This window comes from Heteronotia binoei, chromosome 19 (genome assembly GCF_032191835.1).
Source record: "Heteronotia binoei isolate CCM8104 ecotype False Entrance Well chromosome 19, APGP_CSIRO_Hbin_v1, whole genome shotgun sequence".
NCBI lineage: Eukaryota > Metazoa > Chordata > Lepidosauria > Squamata > Gekkonidae > Heteronotia > Heteronotia binoei.
In genome coordinates this window covers 18645438-18661883 of record NC_083241.1, presented here as the reverse complement: position 1 = coordinate 18661883, position 16446 = coordinate 18645438, and the positions used below count along the sequence as shown (strand labels likewise).

Sequence of the window (16446 nt, the reverse complement as noted above, 5' to 3'; positions counted from 1 at the left end):
TGCTTTTAAGAAACTCCTCCCCCTCTTGAACTTCTTTAGTATTTCTGACCATAGAAGTTAACCAAGCATAACTCTAAATTTGCTAATGTTTGTTTGTTTGTTTTCCCCCTTTCCCCTTCATCCTCCTTTTCTTGGAAGTTAGTTCGCCCTGTGCATTCCATGCAGTCTATAAACAGCCTCTTTTGAACACGTCAGTAGGTATTCTCTATGGAGGGAGTTTATTTTGCAGCTTTTTATGTTGATCATATTGTATCTAATTCTTGAACTTTGCCTGTCTGAATCTGATCCTAGGATAATGGTATAGATGTGTTATTATAGGTTTTTGTCTGGGGGGAAGGGGGAAGTTAAAGGGTTAAGATTTTGTGAATATTTGACTGCACTTGTTCTATATCATTATTTTTTTAAGTTTAATTTTAAAAAAAGAGAATGGAAAAAAATGCTTTTCTGCAGTCCAACCTATACATCTATGTACAGCTTTTCCCTTCCCCAAGACTGTAAATTCCAAAATCACATGGTTACTACTGCCCAGGGTGCCCACTATTTCTACTTCATCAACCAGTTCTTCCTTGTTAGTGAGAATTAAGTCCAAGATACCTTGTTTCCTTCTCCACTTTCTGGAAAAGAAAGTTGTCAGCAAGACAAGTCAGGAATTTATTTGACCTTTCATTTTTAGCAGAGTTGAACTTCCAACAGATGTCCCATAGTTGAAATCTCCCATGACCACTGTGTCCCTTCTCTTTGAGAACTTTGCAATCTGTTTCAGTATCTCATCCAAGTCCTCTGCCTGGCTTGGTGGTCTATAGAAGACCCCCCCCACTATAGTATCACTGTTATTTCTTACTCCTTTTATTTTTACCCAGAGACTCTCAAATGAGCTACCATGCTCAAATTCATGTATTTCCTCACAACTATATACCTCCACCCTCCACCCTTCCTTATTTGTCTGTCCCTTTTAAATAAGTTGTACCCCGTAATCCTAATATTCCAATTGTGAGTGTCATCCCATTCAGTAAGGCCTATTAGGTCATAGTCTCCTTCCTGTATTCGGACTTCCAGTCTCCTGCTTGTTTCCCATACTCTATGCATTAGAGTAGAGACATTGGAATCCATGTTTTATGCATCCTGAGCGGTTATTTCCTGTACATTGATAGCAGACCCCCCAGTATAATATCACTGTTATTTCTTACTCCTTTCATTTTTACCCAGAGAATCTCAACTGAGCTGCCATGTTCAGATTCACATATTTCCTCACAAGTATACACCTCCTTTACATATAATGCTATGCCTCCACCCTTTCTTATTTATCTGCCCTTTTAAATAAGTTGTACCCATGTATCCTAATATTCCAATTGTGAGTGTCATCCCACCAAGTTTCAGTAAGGCCTATTATGTCATAGATCCAAGCGGGCAGCCATGTTGGTCTGACGTAGTTGAACAAAGCAGGAGTCAAGTTGCACCTTTAAGACCAACCAATTTTTATTTCGAATGTAAGCTTTCGTGTGCTCTTAAGCACACTTCATCAGATGAGGAATCCAGCACAGTGAGCAAAGTCATACATAGCTGAGCAGAGCCATACATAGCTGGTAGGCAGTCTGGGCCACTGCCTACCAGCTATGTATGGCTCTGCTCAGCTATGTATGGCTTTGCTCACTGTGCTGGATTCCTCATCTGATGAAGTGTGCTTAAGAGCACACGAAAGCTTAGGTTCTAAATAAAAATTGGTTAGTCTTAAAGGTGCAACATGACTCCTGCTTTGTTCAACTATTATGTCATAGTCTCCTTCCTGTATTAGGACTTCCAATTCCTCCTGCTTGTTTCCCAAACTCTGTGCATTAGTACAGACATCAGAATCCATGTTTTATGCATCATGAGGGTTTTGTTTCATAAGAACATAAGAGAAGTCATGTTGGATCAGGCCAATGGCCCATCCAGTCCAACACTCTGTGTCACACAGTGGCCAATACACACACACACTGTGGCTAATAGCCACTGATGGACCTCTGCTCCATATTTTTATCTAACCCCTTCTTGAAGCTGGCTATGCTTGTAGCTGCCACCACCTCCTGTGGCAGTGAATTCCACATGTTAATCACCCTTTGGGTGAAGAAGTACTTCTTTTTATCCGTTTTAACCTGACTGCTCAGCAATTTCATTGAATGCCCACGAGTTCTTGTATTGTGAGAAAGGGAGAAAAGTACTTCTTTCTCTACTTTCTCCATCCCATGCATAATCTTGTAAACCTCTATCATGCCACCTCGCAGTCGATGTTTCTCCAAACTAAAGAGCCCCAAGCGTTTTAACCTTTCTTCATAGGGAAAGTGTGCTCCAACTCTTTAATCATTCTAGTTGCCCTTTTCTGGACTTTTTCCAATGCTATAATATCCTTTTTGAGGGGCGGTTACCAGAATTGTACACAGTATTCCAAATGAGACCGCACTATCGATTTATACAGGGGCGTTATGATACTGGCTGATTTGTTTTCAATTCCCTTCCTAATAATTCCCAGCATGGCGTTGTCCTTTTTTATTGCAATCGCACACTGTCTTGACATTTTCAGTGAGTTATCTGCCACAACGTCAAGATCTCGCTCTTGGTCAGTCTCTGCCAGTTCACACCCCATCAACTTGTATTTGTAGCTGGGATTCTTGGCCCCAATGTGCATTACTTTGCACTTGCCCACAATGAATCTCATCTGCCATGTTGACGCCCACTCACCCAGCCTCAAAAGAGCCATTTGGAGTGCCTCACAATCCTCTCTGGTTCTCACCACCCTGAACAATTTAGTGTCATCTGCAAACTTGGCCACTTCACTGCTTACTCCCAACTCCAAATCATTTATGAACAAGTTAGAGAACATGGGACCCAGTATTGAGCCCTGCGGCACCCCACTGCTTACCGCCCTCCACTGCGAAGACTGCCCATTTATACTCACTCTCTGCTTCCTATTAATTAGCCAGTTTTTGATCCACAAGAGGACTTGTCCTTTTACTCCATGACTCTTGAGCTTACTAAGGAGCCATACGTACCTGCATGTTAAAGTTACTTAGCATATGCCCCATTCTCTGCAAATCTTTAGTGTTCTTATCTCCAGTTATTGGCATAATATGAGGCTTTGAATTATTGTCTTGCTCCCCCATACAGTATAGTTTAAGCCCTCCTTTGTTAGATTAGCAAGTCTCTTACCAAACACCCTTTTTCCTACCTTCATAAGGTGCAAACCATCTCCCGATAGAAGACCACCATCTCCAAAGCATAAACCATGGTCTAGAAATCCAAATCTTTCCTGATGACACCATCGATGTAGCCAGTTGTTTCTTTGAAGTATTGTTCTTTCTTGTCCTAAGCCTTCAACAGGAAGAACTGACAAAAACACAACCAGCTCCTTCATCTTCTGACTCACAGCCACATAGTCTCTTTTAATACGTTCAGGGCTGTGTCAGGCAGTATCATTTGTTCCCACATGGATCAGCAAAAAAAGATAATAATTTGCGGGCTTGATGAGTCTTCCTATCCTTTCTGTCACATCCTGGATGTGTGCACCCGGTAGCCAGCATGCCTCTTGACACAACATGTCCAGTCTGCACTCTTTGCGCTCTACTTCTCTGAGCAAGGAATCTCCAGATACCAGCACCTTCCTCTTCCTATGCTGGGGAGCAGAAACTCTAGGCTTCATATCCACAGGGTCCTGAGAAACTTACCTCAAGCTTCGTGGAGGCTGGAAAAGTAGCCCTTGTTCCAATGGTTCAGAATCAGCATCTGTGGGGAGATCTTGGAACCAATTGCTGAATAGCAGAGGCTCCGAACGTCTCCTGATTTTCCTGCTCCTGTGGGTTACATTTTTCCACAAACCCTCCTCCTGTGTTGGGTTCTCTTTTATTGGCTGAGATACCTTCCCCTTTTCTTCCTGTTGTCCTTTCAAGAGCGCTTCATGGGTTCTGTCAAGGAAATCTTCACCTTCCTTTATACACTGTAGTGTAGACAAGCATGCCTCAAGTCTCTGTATCTTCTCCTCAAGCAGGGCTACCAACTTACACTTGCTGCAAGTGTAATTGCTGCTACCCTCAGATAAAAATACAAACATCCCACAGACTTTACATGTCACTGCCTCATCTTTCTCACTAGCCATGCTGCTGCAAACCATTATTTTTCTTTATCGTGACTTCCCTGTAAATTCCACTGCCAAACTGCCTCTTGAGACTACTTGTGAGGAACTACTCACCTTCCTACAGGACCCCTAGGCTAGACACCCAGGCTAAGAGCCAAGGCCAAGAGCCCTTTAGCTCTCACCCTTCAGCTCATGCCAAAGGGTCATGCCTCTGGCAAGGAGAAGCCTTGCCATTTAAAGGCTCAAGCCCCCACCTCTGACTCAACAGCCAGAGCAACAATAGAGGGTGGGGCCAGCAATTAACCCCAGACAAACCGGCCTTCCTCTCTCAGCAACAGCCACACAAAAGACACACAGAAGCAATCAGAAACCCCTCTCCAGCACTCACACAGTTCTCTCACATAGCAACCCTAGGTAATGCTCCCCAGCAATTCTGGAAAAGCAAAAATAATACTCACCTTGCCAGCAGTTCTGTCCCAGCTACAAGCACCTTCCTCTAACCTAGCTGATTATGATCTCTTGACTCACCGCCTCACTGAAACAGGAGTTCAGCAGTCTGCCTCACAATGGTTTTCCTCCTTTCTCGGTGATTGGGACAGAGGGTGGCACTTGGTGAGGAAGTATTCCTGCAATACCCACTTGAATGTGGAGTTCCACAGGGGGCAATTCTCTCACCTATGTTATTTAACATCTATATGTGCCCCCTAGCCCAGCTGGTCCAGGGATTTGGGCTGGGATGTCACCAATAAGTGGATGACACCCAGCTCTATCTGTTGATGGATGGCTGCCTGGACTCTGCCCCAGAAAAGCTGACTGGGGTATTGGGTGCCATCTTCATTGGATCTTCATTGGGTGCCATCTTCATTGGATTAAGTTTCAACTGGCTCTGCTGTAGCCATCCAGCCATGGCACCCAATGCTCCAGTCAGCTTTTCTGGGGCAGAGTCCTGTTTCAAAGTTAGGGGGGAGTTGAATTGGGGATCAGGTTGCCCACCTTGGATGGCATATTACTTGTGCCAGGCCAGCCCAGAAGGTGAGGAGCCTGGGGGTGCTCCTGGATACCCCCCTTTCCATAAAGGCCTAGGTTATCACAGTTGTTAGGGCTGCCTTTTATCATCTCCAGCAGATCAGGCAACTGGCACCTTAACTCTCCTCGCAGGACTTTGCTACAGCAACCCATACAGCAACCCATACAGGCTTGATTACTGTAACTCGCTTTACACAAGCTTGCCCTTGTAGCTGATCTGGAAACTGCAGCTGGTGCAAAATGCGGCAGCACACCTGCTGCCTGAGCTGCTTGTGCAGGTACACATTCAGCCGGTGCTACACCAATTGCACTGATTACCAATTGAGTACCGGATCCATTTCAAGGTACTAGTTTTGATCTTCAAAGCCTTGCATGGCCTGGGACCAACATACCTGAGGGACTGCCACTCCCTATATGAGCCCTGGGAAGCCCTGCACTTTTCCAACCAAGATCTGCTGGTTGTCCCCAGCCTTTGGGACATCCGTTTTATCTTGACCAGGACCAGGGCTTTCTCTGCCCTGGCCCCACCCTGGTGGAACATGCTCCCATGTGAGATTAGGGCCCTGTGGTACCTTCTACCATTCCACAGGGCCTGTAAAGCAGGGCTGTTCTACCAGGACTTTTGTTGAGACAGTGGATATCCAATAAAAAAGTCCCCCCCCTCTTTCATGCAACCCAGATCTAACAAATTTCAGAGTTCAGTGGCATCAGTTTTGGAGACTGTGCACATAACAAATTGTGCAATTTGTTTATATTCTTGTTTTACTGTGTTTTAACTATTTATTAATCTGTGTAATATTGTAAACCCGAATGGTTTAATTGTCTGCCTGTAATCCTCCTGAGTCCGCTTGCGGGGAGGGCAGAATATGAATTTGAAAAACAAAAAAATAAATAAATAATTTTATTTTGGGGGAATTTAAATCCCCCTATGTATTTTTTTTTTATTATTTTAGATTTTCCTGCAGACTTGGAGAGTTCCCCAAGTCTGTAGAAAAATCTCTTTAGCCTCCATGTGGCCCCAATCCATGGATTCAGCTATCTGCAGATTGAGGCCACGGATGCATAATAGTATACAGATTAAGGAGTAATCACTAGGTTCAATTACCTCTTTCATAAGGTATTAACTTTTACATCTAGAAAACAGGAAGTGGAACGCTATTCAGGAACATGATAGACAACAGTGCTGAAGCATAGGTTCCACTTGCCTGTTGTATTACTTTCAGTGAAGGACCACATGAAACACCATGAGCAGATATTAATCTACTCTGTATATATTTAGAACATTTACACATGCATTTTTGTAAACAAACCCTGAAACAGAAAGTATACCAAAATGGTTTTGTTGGGGAGAAGACGGATTTCTGAAAGCTCTCTTTGTGCTCAGCAGCACATTCTGCACTACTTTGCTAGTTTATTCATACTTATCAGGATGAACAGCTTTCCTAAAAATCTCATTTTTAAAGGGCAGGAATGCTAAACTATGTAACACCCTTCATCTGTCTATTGGACTGCGCACCCTAAGGATTCTATAACCTCATCGAATGTTTATGAAAATGATATTACTACATTAATACCCCATTCCTTCTTCCAAATAATTCAAGGCGAAGAATACAGCATCCCAGGGGTGGGCAACGGTAGCTCTCCAGATGTTTCTTGCCTACAGCTCCCATCAGCCCCAGTCATTGGCCATGCTGGCTGGGGCTGATAGGAGTTGTAGGCAAAAAACATCTGGAGAGCTACCGTTGCCCACCCCTGCAGTATCCTATATATCTTCGCAATAACCCTGTAATGTAGATTAGGTCAAGATGCAGTTACTTGACCCCAAGATCATCTAACAAGCATTGAGAGGGGAACTGAACCTACCTGATCTACCTAGGAACTTAGACTTAGAATTCATCTATATCCTTGATGGAATTCATTGTCTGGTGGACTCAGAAGTCTTGCTTATTGTTTCGGTAAAACAGTTTGGTGTAGTGGTTAAGCCAGTTAAGTAGTGGTTAAGTGCGCAAACTCTTATATGGGAGAATAGGGTTTGATTCCGCACTCCTCCACTTGCATCTGCTGATGTGACCTTGGGTCAGCCACAAGTTCTCTCAAAGCTGTTCTGCTCAATTCTGGGAGCGCTCTCAGCCCCACCTACCTCACAGGCAATGTTCTCTCTAAGCTGTAGAGTCTGGTGAGCAAAAATTCTACTTTGTGAGTTACTAGCATTAAAGTTGTGAGCTACTGCATAATTTATTGTGCTCTGGAGCCATTTTTCCTGAACTAAGACAAAAAGGTGTAAGCTGGAGGCTAAAAATCTGTAAGCTAGCTCATGCTTACTCAGCTTAGAGGGAACACTGCTCACAGGGTGCCTGTTGTGGGGAGGGGATAGGAAAGGAGATCTGTAAGCCGCTCTGAGACTCCTTTGGGTAGCGAAGGGCAGGGTATAAATCAAATCTCCTCTTCCTGTATAAAATTTCACACAGTATTTCCCAGAAATAAAAATGGAATTGCATCAAGTACATAAAGAATTGTCAGCCACCACGTGGGACCTGGGGATCCCTTGGAATTATAGCTCATCTCCAGACTACAGAGATCTGTTCCCCCTGGTGACAATTGATGCTTTGGATGGTGGATGCTATGGCATTGTACTTCACTGAGGTCCCTGTTCTCCTCAGGCTCCATCCCCTTATCTCCAGGAGTTTCCCAACCTGCATTTGGAGACTTTACCCCACCGTCCCGTGCTGGTGTCCAGGAGGGACCTGGAAACCCTAATTCTGGCCCATACAGCAATACAGCTTTGATACAAGCATACAATGCCTTCTGAAATAAAGCCATAACCAGCAACCACATCTACACAGTGAAATGCCACATGCAACTCTAACATTGGCTAGATAATGTTTACTGAATACACTCTTAAGTAGACATTGCTAAAGCCTCCTTCCTCAGAAACACAGAACAAAGTAGCTCAGGGAAGGTCACACAGTTAAGTCCATGATTACATTACCAAGTCAAGACAAAAATCTATAGATACAGTGAAAATGTTTATCTGAAGAGAGGGACGGCAAAATTTCAAAATCCTAGGCAATCTGCAGCCTGAAGTTTTTTCTGACCACAGATGGATATTACAATCACTGAGTCTCAATGTATGCCAAGAGCTGTTTTAGAAATGCCCAGGCTTAGGAGCTTTCCTCATTTCTTTGGAAAGTGGATGTCCATTCCAAATCTCAAATGGAATTTAGGAGCTGCTCACCTTTATAACTGTTCTTCAGTGCAGTCTCTCTCCCTATGAGAGAGTGAGGGGATAGAGGAAAAGGAGGAAATTGGCTTTACAGTCCGCTCTTCACTTGGAGTCTCAGAGCAGCTTATGATCTCCTTCCCTCCTCTCAAAAGACACCATGTGAGGTAGGTGGGGCTGAGAGCTCTTTTGAGAACTGCTCTTGAGAGAATAGCTCTGAGAGAACTTGGGACTGACCCAAGATCACACCAGCAGCTGCATGTGAAGGAGAGGAGAATCAAACCTGATTCCAGTGAAAAGCAGTTAGTTCATCCTGTGCATTCCATGCATTCTACAAGCTGAGCTCTTTTGAACTCATCAGTATGTATTTTCTATGTAGGGAGTTTATTTTGCAGCTTTTTATTTTGATCATATTGTCTTCTTGTGTCTACCTCTTGAACTTTGCCTGTCTGAATCTGATCCTAGGATAATGGTATAGATATGTATAGGTTTTTGTCTGGGGGGAGGGGAGATTTAAAAGGTTAAGATTTTGTGAATATTTGACTGCACTTGTATATCATTTTTAAAGGTTTAATTAAAAAACAGAATGCAAAAAAAAGGCCTGTATAAACTCCACACCCCCAGTAAAGATTTAAAACTCACTGCTTCACATGAGCCAGAGTAAAATCCACCTCTCAAAAGCAGCACACACAAAGATCAAAATAGAAGTGTTCTCCTGAGATTTAAAGAAAGGTTACAAGAGAAACCAAGGGTTTTCCAGCACCTACCTCTGGGGCTGTCAAATGGGTATAATGGAATGGCAGAGCTCTGCCAGCTTTTCTATAGTATTGAATTAAGAATGCTTGTCATCTCTCAAAGAGACATTCTCCCACCCATGTCAGGAAACCAGTATGTTTATTTTTCAGAGCAGAGTTCCCTTTTCAGATGAGTTACCCAGAAACTGTATCCTTGTGCAGTAATATCCCAGCAGCTGTGAGACATTGCAAGGAAAAAACTCCAGCTGACTTTTGCGAGGTTTTTGTTTTAAAGCTGAATTTCACTAAATAAATTCCTTGAGTCAGCAGTGTTGCTTACATAAGGGCCACTATGAGAGGAGAAAACACTAGGCCAGAACCCCATTCCACCCCTCAAAGCAGTGTGCAATAATTACTACTCCCATACAGCTCTCCTTCCTCAAGACTCCCAGTGAAGGGTCAAGTGCATGTTTCTGGGTGAGGGGTGTCTCCAGATGCTGATCCCCCATGTAGCAGATTTGCTCCCAAAGAGTCAATGAGAATGGCTCCTTCAGCTTTCTCAAGACAGACGATGAACACTTTTTATATAAGCTTTTACTAACCAACAATTTCATATGTACTTTTTCATTAATCAAGAGTCTCACATTTGGTTAATCTTTGCATGACAAAGAGAGCAGATCACCCCATGTAGGCACAAATACCTGCTGTCTCTAGAATAGCAAACATGCAGCATTACACTATGTTCAGAGAGTCAGTCATCTCTGAGAGACACAGACAGAGGGGTAAACCTCCACCTCCTAGTCAGAACCAACTGATGAAACAAAAACATACTTGAGACCCAGAAAATACACACATCCTACAAACTGTGAGATTTTTTGGAGGCAATATTTACCAGCTCCTGGAGAAAATTCCATTTGTATATCAGAGTTGTTTAAACTATTATTGCATTTCTCTCTCTTGCTCTTTTTTTTTGGGGGGGGGGGGAATTTTACAAATATTGTTCAGGGAAATCAGAATTTAAGAAAAAGCACACACCCTCAATGTAAACTTCTGTATTTTCCTTGATCCTGCTACAAATGCAAAAGATTTGCATAGCATTCCCAAGTGACTTAGATGTACTTTTTGGAGTATGATATCCAACAACAACATCTGTACTAATATAATATTCAGAACACAATTTAAAGAAAACAGCAAATGCCATCACTATACAACCTATCCAGTTTGTTTTTTGCCCCTGTCTCATCAGAAGCAGTGAAGTTAAGAGGTTAAAAGGAGATCAAGGAGATTTAGGAGACACATTGACACACAAAAAAGACCTATTAGCCTACAGCATTGTTAAAAAAAGAAGCAGCAGCAGCAACATTTACTTTTCAGAATAAAAAAGAAAACTTACACTAGAGGTTCATGAAAAAATAAACTCAGGTTTGTCTCTCAGCACCTTATTTCCTGTCCAAAGATCCCTTTTGTTCTGCTTCCCTGCATAAATTTTAACATCCTGCCAAGCATCGCAAAAACAAACAATGCCCAGCTAATGACAAGAGACACAGACGTAATTGCCTTAGAGTCCAAATGAAAAATATACAAACATTAGAAGAGCCAAAAAAAATCCTACCAACAAAATCTGCACAATTTTCTGTTTCCTTCACCCCAGATTAACTTCACTTGAAGCTGTATTCTGGTGCAACCTACCCTGAACATTATGCCCCACCTCCTTAACAGTGACTGGCTAAACCAGGAAAACTCCACCCTGTTTGTGAAGTTTATAATCCTAATTGGTAAAAGCTAATATCCATTATTTAAAGAACTTTTTCCTTGCTAGCAGGTTAGGTTAAGCAGGTTAAGACATCCTGAGCAAGCTGGTTCCTTAAAGAAACAGTGCATAGATGTTAGAAGCAGCTAAGAGGAGTGCAGTTAAAGGAAACTGGTGACAGAACAGCACACATACAGAGGCAGAGATCAGACACCTTTTATAGAGGAGTTAGACAAAGGAAACTGTGGGCATTGTTTGGGACCTTGAATGTGGTAATTATACACTCATCAAGAAGCGCATGACAACACTTAACCAAGAAAGGTGAAGCAACCTTACAAAACATGTGTGAAAAATGAGGTCAGTCTATTATTAGAGAGCGAGATGCTATTTGATACTTCACAGGAGCAGCTATAAGTGTACATTGGCTCTTGTTTATTTTTTATTTTTTTAAATGCAGAAATCTTTATTTAGAAATCTTTGGAAAACACAAAAGAGCAGAGTCTATAGATCCTACTGACTCTTCCAACCTGTTAAATTGCTTACTTTCTTGTGGTCAAGAACATGGTTCTTCTAGTAAACACCCACTCTGCCCATATTTTACATTTCCTATTCTGTGAGGACCAGGATCTTTTTATATGACAGTGGACAAGCATTTTGGTGTGTACAAACTTATTTTGGGATGATAATGATTAAACTTTTGGAACTGCTGTTCCAGCTTCATAAGATAATGGAATTTTTTTTATTAACTGCATTGCAAAATTACCTGAGATGCAATTTCTCTTTGTTTTTAACTGTATATTATGGGATACTTTGAGTTTAGATAATTGTCAATTTAACACCAAATACAGTTAACATGCCCCTTTGCTTCACAGCAAACTATGTTACTTAGATTAATATTGCCCCCTCCAAAAATTTAGATTAATATTGCCCCCTCCAAAAAAAAAATTGGCTACCAAGCTAGCTCCTAACCTGGAGGACAGTGTCCTACCTTTTCTACCTCATCTGCTGTGTCCCATATCAGTGGAACCTCTCCTCCCAGCATCTCAGAGTCCCTGCATCTCAGCTTCCATTCACAAGGCAATATTGTCTCTATTATTCAAACATCATTGAGAGTGAAGAAAGCTGTGTCAAGGAGAGGAGGGGAGAGCAAACTCTCTTAGTATCAAGGCAGCCAGAATGAGCCCCACGGCCCCACCCCATCCCTACCCTTAAGGGCTCAACAGGACAAGTTTCAATCTATGTATGCCTGGCTTAAACTACAGTTTATTCCCCTGTCAAATCATGCTCTGTAGACTCCTGTATTGCAAGTACTGCTACAAGAGTGCAGCTGTCTCCCTCAAACAAACTACAATATAATTTATTATCTTGATTTATAGTCTGGCTTTCTCCTTGGGACTGAAGGTAGATTTCAAACATGATATGAGAAAGGCAATCCAAGCACTCTAATTTTAGAATTACTGCAAATTCTAATTGATCAACCCAGAGCAAGGACCCTACATTAGAGAAATGGGAATTAGATTCCAGTCCAGTTTACAGCTGTGCCCTGTCATTGTAAGGATCAGGACAAGGAATAGAGGGAATGCTTATTAAATTTGCCGATGATACTAAATTGGGAGGGGTTGCAAACACAGAAGAAGACAGAAACAGGATGACCTTGACAGATTGGAAAACTGGGCTAAAATCAATAAAATGAATTTTTAACAGGGATAAAGTTCTGCATTTAGGTAGAGAAAATCCAATTCATGGTTATAGGATGGGGGAGACTTGTCTTAGTAGCAGTATGTGCGAAAAGGATCTAGGGGTCTTAGAGGATCATACGCTGAACATGAGTCAACAGTGTGATGCGGTAGCTAAAAAGGCAAATGCAATTTTGGGCTGTATGAACAGAAGTATAGTGTCCAGATCATGTGATGTGATGGTATCGCTTTACTCTGCTCTGGTAAGACCTCACTTGGAGTATTGTGTTCAGTTTTGGGCACCACAGGATATAGACAAGCTGGAACGGGTCCAGAGGAGGGCGACGAAGATGGTGAGGGGTCTGGAGACCAAGTCCTATGTGGAAAGGTTGAAGGAGCTGGGCATGTTTAGCCTGGAGAGGAGGCAGCTGAGAGGTGATATGATCACCATCTTCAAGTACTTGAAGGGCTGTCATATAGAAGATGGTGTGGAGTTGTTTTCTGTGGCCCCGGAAGGTAGGACCAGAACCAATGGGTTGAAATTAAATCAAAAGAGTTTCCGGCTCAACATTAGGAAGAACTTCCTGATGGTTAAAGCGGTTCCTCAGTGGAACAGGCTTCCTCGGGAGGTGGCGGGCTCTCCTTCCTTGGAAGTTTTTAAACAGAGGCTATATGGCCATCTGACAGCAATGAAGATCCTGTGAATTGAGGGGGAGGTGTTTGTGAGTTTCCTGCATTGTGCAGGGGGTTGGACTAGATGACCCTAGAGGTCCCTTCCATGATTCCATGATTCTAAGGTATATGTTTGAGAACTACTCATTGCTGACATCAGATTTTCTTCGTGAAGCAATGGTTTCCTATTGTTACATACCTCTCTGACCTTGACATTTTGCTAAAAAACAAATTTTATCATAATCTGATATTTTTCTAAAAGCAGTGACACTCCTTTACTATTGCATTTTGGCTTTATTGTGTGTATTTTTGTTTGTTTGTTTTCCCCTTTTCCCCTTCACCCTCCTTTTCAGGGAAGTTAGTTCACCCTATGCATTCCATACATTCTATAAGCTGAGCTCTTGTGAACTTGTCAGTATGCATTCTCTATGTAGGGAGTTTACTTTGCAGCTTTTTATTTTGATCATATTGTATCTACTTGAACTTTGCCTGTCTGAATTTGATCCTAGAACAATGGTATAGATGTGTTGTTATAGGTTTTTGTCTGGGGGGAGGGGGATTTAAAGGGTTAAGATTTTGTGAATATTTGACTGCACTTGTATATTGTTGTTTTTTTAAAGTTTAATTTTAAAAAAGAGAATGGAAAAAATAAAGAACTATACTCTCTCTTTACTAGACGTCTAAGTTGGGTAACAGACAATAATTTCATATTCTTCATCTCCATTCACTGTTACCAGGCATTAAGCTCAGAGTCAAAAGCTGACTCAGCTGCTTTCAAAATTCTTGCACAACCAAGTGAAACTAAAAATGATCAAATGAAGTGAAATGGGGAGTTACTGTCTGCAGCGTCAAGGTTTGGACAAAGTACTTTGGGGAGACCACCCTACCCCCACACTATTCTTTACTATTGCTGTCAACGTGGCTAGTCACAGAAAGAAGAAAATTAGTTTTTTCATTTTATAGTTTTATGGAAGCCGAAAACTGCACCAACACAAGAACAAATCTGCCTTTTTGAGGGCACCTGAGGCAAGGCTGAACAGAGTTGGGCTGGCAGCATACATTTTATGCCCATGGGTACACAGTTTAGCAAAATGGAAAGGAGTATAGCCACAGTGACCTATGGCAAAGGTAATCAAGGTAAACACTTTTCAAACACAGACAATAGATTGCAAAAAACAATAACACTCCACCACCCAAACATAAAAGTTGCTTCATTATTTCCAAGCACTGAAATCAACAAGAAGTTGTTTGGCACACTGCACCCTGACCCAAATGAAACAAAAGAAACTAGGTTTGAGGCAGTGGAGCAAATAGTTAAGGCTCTCTCTTAGCAACCCTCAGTGCCTACCTAGCAAGTCTCACTTTATGTTTGAGAATCCCGGATGTGCACTTAGTAAACGTATATGAGAATAGACAGAAATGCCAACACACAATACTGAGCTCAGAAAAACTACCTGACTGTTTTACTGCCTTAAACACTGCATGGAATACTTCTGAAGACGAGGGGGGATCATTCCAATTAAAAGCTAACTTAAAGACCTGAATCACTCCGCAGTCTAGCTGCAATTCCCTAAATATATACAGCCTTGATTCTAGAACTCTTCTTTGCTGATGAAGTTCATGCCTTAATAGGATGAGACTCCATAATCTCAGGAACGCAGCTACCAAGGCCCTGCATGGTTAAGCATTCCAGCATTCAAAAAATAGGTTGAGCTTCAATTGCTGCTCAACAGGATGTAGAGCAAGCAGATGAAATACCAGGCAAGATGTTTTTGTTTCCCAGGATACTAAAGGCCTCAACTTGGAAGTGTTTAGTTGCTAGTTTACTATGGAGGTGGGTGACATAAAGAAGGGCAGAAGACATTTGGAACAATGCTGGCAGCAAACTAGTATCAAATATGATAAATTATGCTATAAAGCCAGGCACAGCACATGGGGTTCTGCCACCTGAGGCACAACCCCAATGTGCACCTCCTCAGGTGATTTTTGGCGTGCACACGGCATGATGACATCACCCAGATGTGACATCATCACACCGTCCCCTCCCCCTAATTAGCCCTAATTTGACCTCCCACAACTCCTTAAAGCCAAGAAAAAACACTCAGCACTTTTCCTCTGCAGCACTTGCCAAGTTTGGGGGGTGCTGCAGAAGCAAGTCCAAGGCTTGGGGATGGCGTGAGCAGGGAGGAGGTAGCTGCCTGCCACCCCTGCTGGGAGCAGGTACCCTAGGCATTTGCCTAGTTTGCCTACTCCCACGCGCCAGGCCTGTATAGATCCCACTAGAAGACTCATGCAGCAGCAGTGAATGCAGCAAACATGCGTTGCCACTATAGCATCAGCCAGTTCACAACCATTCCAACTGTTCAAGGTAACTCAGCAACTGCTGACACCAAAATCTGAGCCTTTATTGCCTCAGAAAGACCAATGATACTTTTGCCAAGTTTTTGCAGATAAATGTCAAGAATACACTGACCTGGCTGTCAATGGTAACACAGGCACACCAGAAGAAAGGCCAAATACACTGATTGGTCTATATTTATGAATATTTTGACCCTGTTTCTCCAATGAATGTCCACAAGATTGGTGAAGGCCACTACATGTACTCTGGATCCTTGCCCATCATGGCTGCTAAAATTATGTAAGGACCACATCAATGATCCCTTAGTATCCTATTATAAATCAATTAGTAACTCACGGCACCTTCCCTTGGCCACTCAAAGAGGCAGTTATCCATCTGCTACTTTACAAATGATCCCTATAGACAAATGATGTAGCAAATACAAAAGTCTTTATCCTGTTCTTCCTGGGCAATGTGATTGAGAGAGCAGTAGCAGATCATTTCCAGGTCTTCTTGGATATCTACTGAGTCCAGTGACGCCTAAGACCAGCAAAAGTTTATTCAAGGTATGAGCTTTTGTGTGCATGCGTATGTCTTTAGAAACATGGAAATGAAAGCTAATATATATAGGCAGATTCCTCTACATAGGTGAACAGCAAATTAGCATACAACTTAATGAAGATGCTTTGACATGTGTAAAGATGAAGTAAGAATAACAAACTAAGGTTATAGGTCATAATATGTTTGGAATTAGGGAAAAAACAAGTGGAGCAATAAATATGTCAAAGTAGGAGACTAATGTGTAAAAATCCTTTATACATAATTCCCTTGTGGCAAAATCAAGCACCCTCATTGGTTGGAACTGTGCTGCATGAACGATTGGCTCATGAACTGTCTGTCACCATCTCTGGCCTCCCACTGGCTG

General features: G+C 42.3%; 1 protein-coding gene across 9 annotated transcripts in view; it reads right to left on the bottom strand.

The window, feature by feature from the left end:
• The window catches only part of ZFAND6 (zinc finger AN1-type containing 6), a 141509-nt gene that overhangs the window by 93503 nt on the left and 31560 nt on the right, over nucleotides 1–16446 (bottom strand). Inside the window, exon 1 of one of the 9 annotated variants that reach the window (XM_060260038.1) lies at nucleotides 10698–10807. The exons of 7 other annotated variants lie outside the window; for them this stretch is intronic. The gene's annotated coding sequence lies outside the window, so the exon portion shown is untranslated. Of the gene's footprint in view, nucleotides 1–10697; nucleotides 10808–16446 lie in introns of those variants that run through there. One more of the 9 variants, XM_060260042.1, reaches the window with a different exon arrangement.